At 34.0% G+C, this 12,934-nt stretch overlaps 1 protein-coding gene across 6 annotated transcripts in view; it reads right to left on the bottom strand.

Annotated features, from left to right (window-relative positions):
- Positions 1–12,934, bottom strand: part of DCDC2C (doublecortin domain containing 2C) — a 173,656-nt gene that overhangs the window by 40,142 nt on the left and 120,580 nt on the right. The window contains exon 11 of one of the 6 annotated variants that reach the window (XR_007950435.1): positions 1,993–2,120. The exons of the other annotated variants lie outside the window; for them this stretch is intronic. The gene's annotated coding sequence lies outside the window, so the exon portion shown is untranslated. The remainder of the gene's footprint in view (positions 1–1,992; positions 2,121–12,934) is intronic. 6 annotated transcript variants of the gene reach the window in all.

The following is a 12,934-nucleotide window of genomic DNA, read 5'->3' as shown; positions in this document are numbered from 1 at the left end:
ACACATACATACACATACAGATACATACACACATACTCATATATAATTGCTGTTTTTCAATCGTTTTAGTCATGGGCAACTCTTCATGACCCCATTTGAGGTTGTCTTGGCAAAGATACTGGTATAATTTATCTATTTTCTTCTCCAGTTCATTTGCAGATAAGAAAACTGAGGCAAATAGGATTAAATGACTTGCTCAAGATCATACAACTATTAAGTTATTAAATGTCTAAGGTCAGATTTAAACTCGGGGAAATGAGTCTTCTTGATTCTAGGCTGGGCACTCTATCCACCGTGCCACTTAGCTGTATGTGTGTGTTTGTAAACAAGTACAGATATATAAATGGCATTCATGATTTCATAGGTATAAGGAATGAATTCCCAGGGTAGAAGTTCCTTCCATCAATGTTGATCTCTAACACATAGTCTGGGAGTGTTGCCTAAGGCAGTGAAAGGAGAATAAGATCCAAATAATGTGTCAGAGGCAGAACTTGAATCCAGGTCTGTTCCATGTCAAGACTGGCCCTCTACCCAAGCTGCCCCTTAAAAGATCCAAATGATGCAAAATATTTTAAGCTGTATAGTATTTCTAACCAGATCTCTGATTAATTTAGGCTTAAATTTTGGCTTAGACATTTTCACAAATCAGGACATTTCACAAGACATTTTACCATGCATTAAAAATGTCATGACCAATCCACTGAAACCAAGGAATGGATCAGAGAAGAACATGAAGTTTATATCAAGTGGATATGGATGATCAAGGCATTATCAGTTTCAAATCTGATGAGCTACAATTTGGGTTATTCAGTGAAAACAATTGTATTTGGATAAAAATCTGCCTGAAATGTGAGAATATTGTTATTCAGTGGGATTAGAATTGGGACTCCATCTACCCTCAAAGAAAACAGGATAGGCTTAACTAGACTAAAGTATTTCCTATAAGTCAAAAAGTAGACATTGAGGTAAATTAAAATAAACTCTTTCCATTCTCATGTTCCTATTCTAGCTATTTAAAAATAAAAAATTGATCACAACATTCTAGAAATAGTTTAATGTACATATATACACCCCACCCCAATAACACAATAGGAATTCTTAACATGGGTATATTCATTTTCCATACAGAAAAAACACTACTGTGGTCCTATGATTCCTTGAAGATGAGTCCAGACAGATGATCCAGAATAATAGAAATGTGTTGATCTAGTTACAAAGATAGCAAACAAGGTGGTGCAGTGAATGGGGTACCAGGTATGAAATCAGGAACACTCACCTTCCTGAGTTCAAAAAAATTTACTGGCTGTGTGACTCTGAGCAAGTCACTTAATTCTGGTTCTTCTCATCTATAAAATGAGCTGGAGAAGTGAAGGACAAACCACTTCAGTATCTTTGCCACGAAAACTCCATATGGGATCCTGAAGACTCCATATAATTGAAATTTCTAGACAACAATAATAACCAGGAATTTTCAACAAATATTTCTATAAAGAATCAGAGTCTTTGACCTATGACAATTACATTCATGCCTCTGCTTATTTCATCTAGCTTCCTAAGATTAGAGATTGTTGTTCTTGAAAAGAATCATGCAAACAGGAAGGTAATGCCATGCTTGCAAGTGAACTTAATTTAAGATACTATGAGGGTCATCTTTTCTCAAATTGATGAAAAAAAAAAAACTAGGTAAATTCTTTGCCTCAATTCTTATTTAGCCTTAGTCACTGAATGGGTACTGTCTCAATCAAACTGAGATCTGGGAAAGATCTTAGCTCAAAAAGGCCAAAGTCTCCCATTATATCAGGGTCATCTTCAGTCATCCTGATCTATATCTGGCTACTTGACCCAGATGGCTCTGGAGGGGAAAATGAGACAGGTGACTTTGAATAGCCCTCCTCCACTTAAATCCAATTCACTTGCATGTCATGGCAGCATCTTCCTAATGTCACAGTCTTCTTTGAAAATGAATGACAAATAACAATTACGGGACCCAACTGGTCAACTAGTTGAACAACGAAGCTCCTTTCTTCCTTCCTTCCCTCCTTCTTTCCTTCCTTCTTTCTTTCCTTCATTCCTTCTTTTCTCTGTCCAGGTAGAGTGTTACATCTTTATCTGTAGTTGTTCTTCTCAAAGAAATGTAAAAATTATAGGTAGGTAGGAAGAGAAGGGAATACTCTTAAATCAGATGCATTTGCCCTCTGATAGTCAAGATTAATTCTAATGCTTTTTATGTGCATAATACTTTGAAATGTATAACAGTTTTATAAACATTATCTCATATGGAACATAAATTATTAACAATATTTTACAGCTAAGTAAACTGAGACTAAGAAAAATTAGGCAAATTACTCAGAGTCACATGGTTTAGTAAGTGATAGAACAAGGAAAACCTAGATTACCTAATGAACTTTTAAATTCCCCATTTCTTTTACCTGAAAAGGACTTTCAATGGTTAAACAAAAATCAGGTTCAAATGCCAATGTTGACACTTACTAGTCCTGGGTAACCTTGGGCAAATCATTTAGCAGGAGCACATTTCTTCTGCTGTAAGATTAGAATGATACATCACAATCTGCCTCATAATTAGGTAAAGAATTGTTGTGAGGGAACATTATAAAATCCAGGTTATTATTTTTGTTTGGTGATGGTGGCCTTTGCTATTGTACTGACTGTTAGGAACAATTTGCATGCCACACAAAATTTGCTATAATGAAACACTTCCTTATGCTACTAGGTCTTTCCTTCAGGGCAGTTCAATAATGCAACATCATTTCAATAGTTTAAATAGCTCGTAGATGACTTCTATATTGTGTACCATCTTAAAGGAAAAAATTTTATGAATAATTTACATAACATCCTAAGTTTGGATAATGGATTTCATTCCTTATTTTTCTGGTGACTTAATTCTTAATTCACCAAGATCCCACTTAGCATTATTAATGACTTACACTTAGCTTTTTTAGTCTCCTACCTTGATCAATACTGACCTTGCTTCAAAAGGAAGTCATAAAATACTTAGCTACGGTGCCAGAATAGAATCAAGATAATAAAAAGAAAAGATAGTAATGATATTTTTCAGGCAATAAATTTTAAAAATCAATAGAAGGATCAATGTCACTATCATTTTTATCACAAAAATCCCGAGCCAGAGACAATACTCCATCACAGAGAACTCTGGTTTTATTGGCAGTTTTGGCAATGCTAATTAAATGGAAGCCCTCTACTGACTGACTGATCTGGATAAAGCATACAAGAAGAATAAATTATTATTATAGGTTTTTGTATATATTTTAATTTCACTAACCTGCTGAAACCAACTTTTCCATCAGTAGCAGCAATCCCTGGAAAATATTCATTCCCTCATCATTTCTGTATTGACTGACTAGTCCATGGAGAATGAAGTGCTAAGATCATTAATGACCTTTTTCTAGGCATCATCCTTTTTGAACTCCCCATGACTTTTGACACTGTTGGCTACTCTCCTCCTTCTGGATATTTGCTTTCTCTTGGTTTTGTTCTTACTGGTAAAAATTTCTTAATCTCCTTGACTATATCATTATACTCTTCCCTGTCTACTAAGTGTGGATAGCTCACAAGGTCTATTCTGGCTCATTATATACCTTTTCCTCCTATGGTAACCACATCAACTCCCATGACTTCAATTACCATCTCTATATAAATGGCTAATACACCTAGAATAGTAGGTAATTTCTCTCCTGAGCTGCAGTCTTGTATTACCATTGGGCATCTCCTCTAGGCATTTCAACTCAACATGTCAAAAGTTTGTTCATTAGATTCTTCCCCATATCCATTCCTCTTCCAAAGTTTCCTATTTCTATTAATGGCAACACAATCCTTCCAGTCACCTAGTTTCACAACTCGGAATCATTCTTAATTTTCCCACAAACCTTTAACCCCTCAATTACCAAGTCTCATCAATTCTACCTTTGTACCATTTCCTGTACCTACCTCCTATATTCATAAAGTCTCTACTTTAGTTAAGACTCTCATCATCTCTCATAAGAAATATCTAAATGGCTTCCCTTTGCCTCCATTCTCTTCCTTCCTTTTCTATCCTAGACACAGCTACAAAATTAAAAACATCTGACTAATATCACCCAACTAACCAAAAAAAAAAAAAAAAAGCACTCCTTGTTGCCCTTAGAATGAAATACAAAATCTTCAACCAAACTTTTATTGACGGGAACAAATTTCAGGTTTTAGGAAAATTAAAAACTGATATGTTTCTCTCAGAAAAAGAACCAAAGAACTACCCTATTTATAATAATGGGAAAGCAGGTGTAACCCATATATTCATCATTAGGGAACAATATTAGCTAATAATCACTAGCATTTGTCTAATGTTTTAAGGGTTGCGAAGCACTTTGCAAATATCTCATTTTGTCATTGCAACAACCCTGAAGGTAAGTGGTGTTATTATCCCCATTTTACAGATGAGAAAAATGAGTCTCAGAGAAGTTCAATGACTTGCTCAGAGTCGTCTAGCTAATAATTATCTGGAATGGGATTTGAACTAAGATCTTCTTGATCCCAGGTTCAGCATTCTATGCAATGTGCCCCCCAACTGCTTGAATGTAAGAACAAATCAATTCACTGAAATAAAAAATATAAGGGATATTAGGCGTTAGGAAATACATACAATAGTACAGAACAAATAAAGAAGAACTAAAATAGCATATTGGTAAGCACAGTGGAAAGAAAACTAAAAGGTTTTCATATATAGTATGATAAATGGAAATCAATCCAGAGAGACAATAGATTAGATTAGTTATGATATATTTTGTATGCTAAAATGCATTTTTTGTGTATTTGTAATGCCAAAGTATATTCTGTGTATATGTTCAAATTAGGTCTTTCCATTTATTTTTAAGTTCATAATAAAAAACATGTTTTAATTTAAAAAGATAACAGAGCACATATTTTAATACCTCAAAAACCTGTCATTATTTCATCAGTATGAGAACTCCTTCCACAGATGATTACAACCCTTTTACAATTAAAATTTACAATTAAAAGTCCTGGAAAATAATTGTGGCCAAAATTCAATTCTCCCATAGAAAATCTGGTTCTAAAGCTCTCTAACTTTAATATATCAAGTCAAGAAACTTTTATTAAGGATGTACTATAAGCCAGGCACTATACAAAGATGATCACCACATAACAAAAACCCATCCACAAAGTCTTTTCTTTTAGTTAGGGGTTATCCAAGTTTAGGCTCCACTGGTATTTAAAAAACTCTGAGTAATATGCAAGACATTATGAAATATCAGAAAAGAACCTTAGTCTAGGTATATACATGGAGAAATTTGCAGCATTAACTCATGGCCCAGATTCCTGTTATTTGAGGAAAATACATTACCGGTGATTAAAAAAAAACAAACACCATAATATTAAGGGAGTTGGTAACAAAATCTCAGGATCATCCAGTATTCCATACACTAAAATCCTTGCTTTAAAGCTCCATCTTCACTTGTATGGAGAGTGAAGTGTGTGTCTGTTGTGTATATGCACATTGGGATAAGGAAAGAGGGGGAAACAGGTCATGAAAGGTTTCCTGGAGGGATTATTTCTATAGCACTGCAGAGAAGGTGAAAGGCAAAGATGTAACATGCATTTTTCATGTCCTGGGCAATATTCCCAAAACATATCAGGGACAAGCTATTATAAAAGTACCTTCAAATCAATCTTTTAAAACAAATTCTAATTTGGGAGGGTACAGGAAAGAAGAGACTCTAGAATACAGGAAGTCTACTTCTCTGATGGGGAGAGATAAATTCAGGCTGGAATGAAACTACTGGTGAGGAAGAGTCAAGAATCTTGAGATCCCTTCAAAGTTTAATTATTCTTTCTAATGAGGTATTAGGCTATTTCAATTCTGCTGAAGGAAGGTAAATGTTGTGCATAGCCTCTAATTTTGGATGTCAAGATCAACACCCCAGTCACCCAATCCTCTTGGCAGTTCTGGTGAACTATCAGGACTAGAAACATAGTTTGGGAAGTAAGATACTACAAAATCATGAGAGCAAATATGAACCCCAAGAAAGATGTGAAGAAAGATCAAAGCCAAAGACTCTTCCTGGAAGATTCTCCCTAATAAAAAGGAGAGAGTCACTTGAGGAATTCTGAGTTCTTGTAAAGTAACTGAACAACTAAGGAACCAATTTACCCTTCTCTTTGTCTATTCACTTCTTTTTCACAAAACTGCCACTGTGCATTCCAGGTTAGCTACCCAGAATTACTTGATAAAGAATTTCTCTGGATCAATAAAATCTAAATCAGGAATTTCCCAACTCATCTTAGTATCACAATGCAAAGGAGAAGAGTTACAAAATTCACCACTTCAAATATATCTTCCATTAGTCCTAGAACAAATAACCTGGAACCTACAGTCAAGAATTTATCTCAATGCTTCATCCTTAAGGCATTCAAGGCCATAATCTGAACAAAGACCAGAGTAGGTACATAACAAGAGAGATACAACTATACACATAGACACAATGTAACTGGACTCAAGTAATAGCGCTCACTAACTAGCACAGGGAATAAGCATCATTGCTTCAAAGTGGTCTTTTAAAAGGAAAAGCACCCACATGTACAAAAATGTTTGTAGCAACCCTTTTTTGTAGTGGCAAAGAACAGGAAACTGAATTGATGCCCATCAGTTGAGGAATGGCTGAATAAGTTATGATATGTGAACATTATTGAATAATATCATTATTCTTCCATTAAGAAATACTGAGCAGACTGGTTACAGAAAAACCTGGAAAGACTTACATGAATTGATATTAAGTGAAGTGAACAAAACTAAGAAAACATTGTACACAGCAACAAGAAGATTATGTGATGATCAACTGTAATGAACTCAAGGCAATTCCAATAGACCTGTAATGGAAAGAACCATCTGAAACCTCAGAGAGAAATATGGAGAGCAAGTATAGATCAAATCATAGTTTTTCATCTTATTTGTTTTTGTCATTATTGTTTGTTTGCTTAGTTTTTTCTCTCTTTTATTCCTTTCATCTTTTGATCAGATTTTTCTTGCACAGCATGATGAATATAGAAATGTATTTAGAAGTACACATGTTTAACCTATATTTGATTGATTGCTCTCTGTGGGAGGGGGTGAAGGGAGAGAAGGAGAAAAATTTGGAACACAAGGTTTTGCAAATGTGAATGTTAAGAACTATTTTTGTATGTATTTGGTAAAAATAAAATGTTATTAAAAATCAGGAGGGAAGAAAGAAAAGATTATACAGCTAATAAATTTCTGTTACTGGAAAAAAAATTTTAAGTAGTCTTTTATGATTCCTCAAAAGCAAGGGTCAAACTTTTATTTCCAACCCGAAAATGCAATGGAAAGGACATTGGACTAGGGAATCAAGAGGACCTGTGTTGTGTCTGGACTAGCTTTCTGAAGGACTTTGGTGCCAGCCCAAGTCCTTGATCTTAGAAGAGGAGTAAAGAGGCAGGACTCACGTGGATGGTTAAACATGGAGTCTGTTTATTCCAAATTCTTTCAGCCTTTTATATACCCTAATACCCTCATATAACCAAAGCAACATTGCGAATGTACTGCACATGCAGGACCATATAAACAACTTGCTATTATATGTAGATAACTCTTTGCTACTTGGTATCACTCTGCTTCAATTACAATACATGTTGTTACTGCCCCCTGACTTCTCAGAAGCCTGAGAGCCTTTAGGGGAGATGGTGAGCCAAACCAGACGCTGTCAGCAGGTTCCCTCTGGGCTGAATGGTCTTATACCTCACCCAGAGTTCCCCCACTATCTGTGGCCCTCTACAGATCTAAGTTCTGATCCCAACCATGCTACTTCCTACCTGTAGAACCATGGATTAATACTGAAATTTCTCAGGGCCTTAGTGTCCTAATAAAATTAAGGGGAGTAGATGACCTAGACGACCTATGAAGGTCTCTGTTAATTCTAAATCTATGATCCAAAAAATTCCAACCTTTGTTTCACGAATTGTGCTTACCCAATAATTCACTAACACACTTACACTATTACTATATACATATGAGTTACACAATAAATGTTTAGTGTCTGATGCAGAGAATGCGATTTTTTTTGCCATAGTTTATTCCTCTGCCTATGTATTTAATGTGTTTTGATGTCATTTTAATTATCTTTAATATCATCATTAAATTTGCAAAAAAAGTAAATCTAAAAGGTAATATAATGTTTCATACTTTCCTGTTCAATTCAAATGCTAAAATCTTAAATTATGAGACTTTATTACCTAATAGTATGCACATGATTAATCAGGATTATAATTGTTTTCTTAACTCGGGCAAGAACTTTATATAATTCATTTCATTTTTTAATACATAACCTGATGGTATTTTTTGCAATGTCTCGCAATACTTGGAAGTCAGAAATAATTTATATATAAGAATATTAACTATAATAGAAACAATTGAATATCCCAAAATATTCCTAGTGTTCTTTTGTTACCAAATGTTCTAGCTGTTGAAGATGACAGTCTACATTTAAGTACAATATTTTAACTTTGGGACTAATCCTTTCAAGTCTTAGCTTCATACAAAGCATTTCTCTTTTTTTATTATTTGTTTAAAACTTAAATACAAAAATAATTTTAAAAAATGGAAAAAGAAAGAAAAAATATTGTCACATGTCCAGCAAAACTATCAGGTAGGATTCAAAATATGTAACAAATTTCCATTTTTAAAAAGCACATATAATAATAGAAGACATTAGATTCGTGACTGTTCATCTTTACTTCCTTATAGGTTATTCTTTTGCTCTCTGCTGTATACTTTTTCCTTTATTCTTTTTTCCCCTTTCATCCCTCCAAAATCCCCAAGCAGGCTACAATTAAGCACAGATATGCTTATGTACACATATGTATAAATATATATAAAAATACATTATATGTAAACACATACTTACACATACATATCTATATACATATACATATATATGCATATACACAGACACAGACACACATCTAAAACAATATTAAAATTTGTCTAAGATCAATGATTACTAGGCTCTATATTTTTCCTAATAAATTCTACTCTAGATCATTGTTATTGTGTTTATGCATATCTCTTATTTCCTATTCCTCCTAACTCTTCTACTTTAGTTCTACTCCTTAATTTGCTATTAATTTCTCCTACCCATGGATTTCTCCCTTATCTATTTTCCCCCCACTCTTAACCTCCCTCTTAAACTCATTTCAATTAATCTACACAGTTTATCCTATTCCCTTAATCTAAACATCCTTCTGTATACCCACCTCATCCTATTCCCTTCCTCCTTATTTCTTTATAGATTTTGGAGGGTACTACACCTTTCATGGTGGGTGTATGTGTGTGTGTGTGTGTGTGTGTGTGTGTATGTGTGTGTATGTGTGTATGTGTTTACATATACATAGACAGATAGTAGGTAGATAGGTAGATAGATAGACAGATATCTTTCCTCTATACCTTATTTGTATAGCACAATTACCATTTTTATCTTTTCCTAGATAGTTGTGCTTTTTAGAGTCAGATCGTACTCAGTTCTGTCCCAATTTTGCTTTTTAAGTCAGATCATACTCAGCTCTATTCCAGTCTTTCTTTTGGACTACCTAATTATTGATGCCAGTCTTAAGACATATGGTTTACATTTCTACTATAAAACAAACAATTGAGTACCTTGAAATTAGTCTTTAATGTTGGCTTTTATATGTTAAATTTTCCATTGAGTTCAGGTTTGTTTGAGATAAAATCCTGAAACTCTTGAGTTCATAGAATGTCCACTTTTTTTCATTCAATATTATACTTAATTTTATTGGATATAATATTTTTGGTTACAAGCCTACTTTTTTTGATTGTTGAAATATAATATTCTAGGACCTGTGGTCTTATTGTAGCTGCTGATAATGCTGTATAATTCTTATAAAAAGCATGTAAGGATAACATATATGAAAGTCCTTCATGACCAGAAAGTGCCATGGAAATATGTAATTATTATTGCTAATATTTTCTTCCCTTTACTCTCATCAGCTATAAAATAGAACTACACTTAATAATTCTCTAGATCAGACTTGTTCACACAACAATCAATATATGCTATCAAATAGTCAAGCTATAATTTTCTATGCAATAAAAAAGCCATGAACCTGCCCATAAGCCAAAGCAGAACATCTGAAACATGTGAAGCCAGTAACTCAGAAAGACGAGGTACCACCACCTCACACCTCTCAGATTAGTTAAAATGGCAAGATAATGATAAGTGACACTAATGCATTGTTGTTGGAGTTGTGAAAGGTTCCAATAAGAGCACAATTTGTTTTGAAGATCTTGTGAATTGTTTTGTATTACTTTTTTTCAGGAGGAGGGTGGTTTCCCATTGTTAGTGGTGATAGGTTGAGTTTTTTTAGTTTGGGGTTTTTGTTGTTATTTTGTTTACATGAATGTCAATTTCTGCTTAGCAATTTTCAAGACAATTCCGTTGTATATAACCTCCATTTTGAAATATATGAAAAATAAGAATTTTTTTCACAGTATGTTTCATATTGATTCAAGGTGTTTATTCTATTTCTGGAAGTCATTTTTAGTTTCCATATGTCAAAGAGCTATAATAGTTTAAGATGCTACACACAGAAAGGTAATGAAAGATTCATGACCAGCAAATCATCAGATCAACAAATATTTCTTTATTGTGAGGCTACTGCATATAATTTACCAAGAGTAGGCTCAGAGGAGGGGGAGAAATGAAATGTAGTCCTCCAGAACAACTTACAATTTAGTACATCAAGATAAGCTCTCCTATATCTTTTTCAAATGAAAAAGGACAACTTCATCAAAATTTCTGATTAATAGCTAACTAGTTACTATACTATGCTATACTTACACAACTTTTCCATTTTATCTAAAATTACTTCAGTTACTCAACAAGAATTTATTAAGAGCTATTTTGTGTTACACACTGTGCTAAATTTTAGGATTACCAAAAAACGCAATACAAAACATACCCTGTCTGTATTGAAGGAACTCATAGTTTAGGACATAGCATATCACTTTCACATTAAGGATCACACCCTCACAATAACTCTATATAACCCTAAGGTAAATGTGGTCAATATGATCTTAATTTTATAGAGGAGGAAACTGAGGCATAGAGAATTTATAATTATTTTCCCAAGGAAAGCAAGCTTCTGGAAGAAGTAAAACTAGACCTATGGTCTTCTCTTGGATCATATGATCCAGTCAATATATGCTACCAAGTAGTCAAGCTACTTTTTAGTTCTCTTTGTACTACCTCCCACTTACTAAACATCTATATAGTAAAAATGGAGTCAGGAAATAATACTATGCTTTAGTTCTGTGACAATAAACCCCAAATGTCATAAACCAAACTAAACCAACCAAAGAAATCATAAATGAATATGATTATAACTTTCTGAAATAATACTGTTGACTAGGTCTGGGGAAGGAAAGGGTGAAGTATAGGGAGAAGACAATTATCATCACTTGACTATTAAATAAGCTATTCCTTATGTTTCATCGGTTTCAGGGTTTCCTGCAGAACCACTCAAAGCAGTATTATATAAATGGAAGTCTGCTCAGTTGTTGTTTTTAATCTACTGTTAGAGAACATAGCTACCTAGCTGCAGCCATCATCTTTCCCCCAAGGGTACCATAAACCCCCATGAGCTATATGGCAATCTATTTCCCAAAGCTTAATCCATTTGTATGCCCTTAGCATGATGGAAAGTTCTGGAGTTCAGGTTTTATGACTATCCTAAACATGGATACCACAATGATGGGGATCCCATCACTGGGACTATTACTCCATGAGATGCTGAGCTTGGGCATAACTTATGGTGATGGCTGTTTAATGCACTATACAGAAAGCTTTCCACTTTTCTGCTTTTCATTTCCCTTCAGAGTGAATTGGCCCACCCATTTGAAATACTTTAGCACATTTCATTTCCTTCAAGTTCAGTTGCTAACTCAGGAGAAAACAGATGCTAGATTTAAGATGAAGGTATGGAGGATTTCACACATCATGTGTCCCTAGCTATTGTCAGTCACCCATAGATTAACAACAGCAACAATAGGAACAACAATGAAATAATCATGATGATAATGTTTTTCCTCCCTCCTTTATTACAGAACATAGCTACCTCCCTAGAGTCATTATCTTCCCTGAATGGTATCATAACCTTTATAATATATATTAATATATTGTTTGTTATTATTACTATCATCACAACCATCATTATCATGCTTTTCTGGACTTGTGATTTTATTGTATAGGAAACTGTCCATAAAGAAACTCTTTCTACCAAAGCAGACTTTCAACAATTCTATACCTTTATCTTAGAGAATTACCCAGGAAAGTATGCAGATAAGTGATAGGGAAGTATGCAGATAAGTGATCTGACCAGGGTCACAATCTGGTCATCTGTATGTGGAAAAAAAGTGGGACTTGACCCCAGATTTTCCTGATTCTGAGTCTATCTATCTGCAATATGCCATTGCATACTAATAAAAATAGTTATGGATCACAAGAACAATGAGAAAAATAATAGTAATAAAAACAATGACTTAAAATTATATCACAAAGTGCTTTTGTAGACATTGTACCATAGGACTATTCTACTACAACAAATCTACAAAATGTGCTGATACAAACCTTTCAATATTTTCATATACTTTTTCTTCTTCTCTTTTCTTTCACAGAAAAAAAAGAAGTAGCAAATCAACTATCTTGCAAAGGTATATTGGAAAAAAAAAAAAGTTTGGGGTTTTCATTGTAAAGACACTACAGTGATTTGCCATTCCTTTCTACAACTCACTTTACAAATGAGAAAACTGACACAAACAGGGTTAAGTGACTTGCCCAGGATCATATAGCTAGTAACTGTCTGAGGCTCAGGT

The sequence above is a fragment of the Antechinus flavipes genome, chromosome 2 (genome assembly GCF_016432865.1).
Source record: "Antechinus flavipes isolate AdamAnt ecotype Samford, QLD, Australia chromosome 2, AdamAnt_v2, whole genome shotgun sequence".
Classification (NCBI taxonomy): Eukaryota; Metazoa; Chordata; class Mammalia; order Dasyuromorphia; family Dasyuridae; genus Antechinus; species Antechinus flavipes.
The sequence above is the reverse complement of the archived record's forward strand: the minus strand, read 5'-3'. Positions and strand labels throughout refer to the sequence as shown.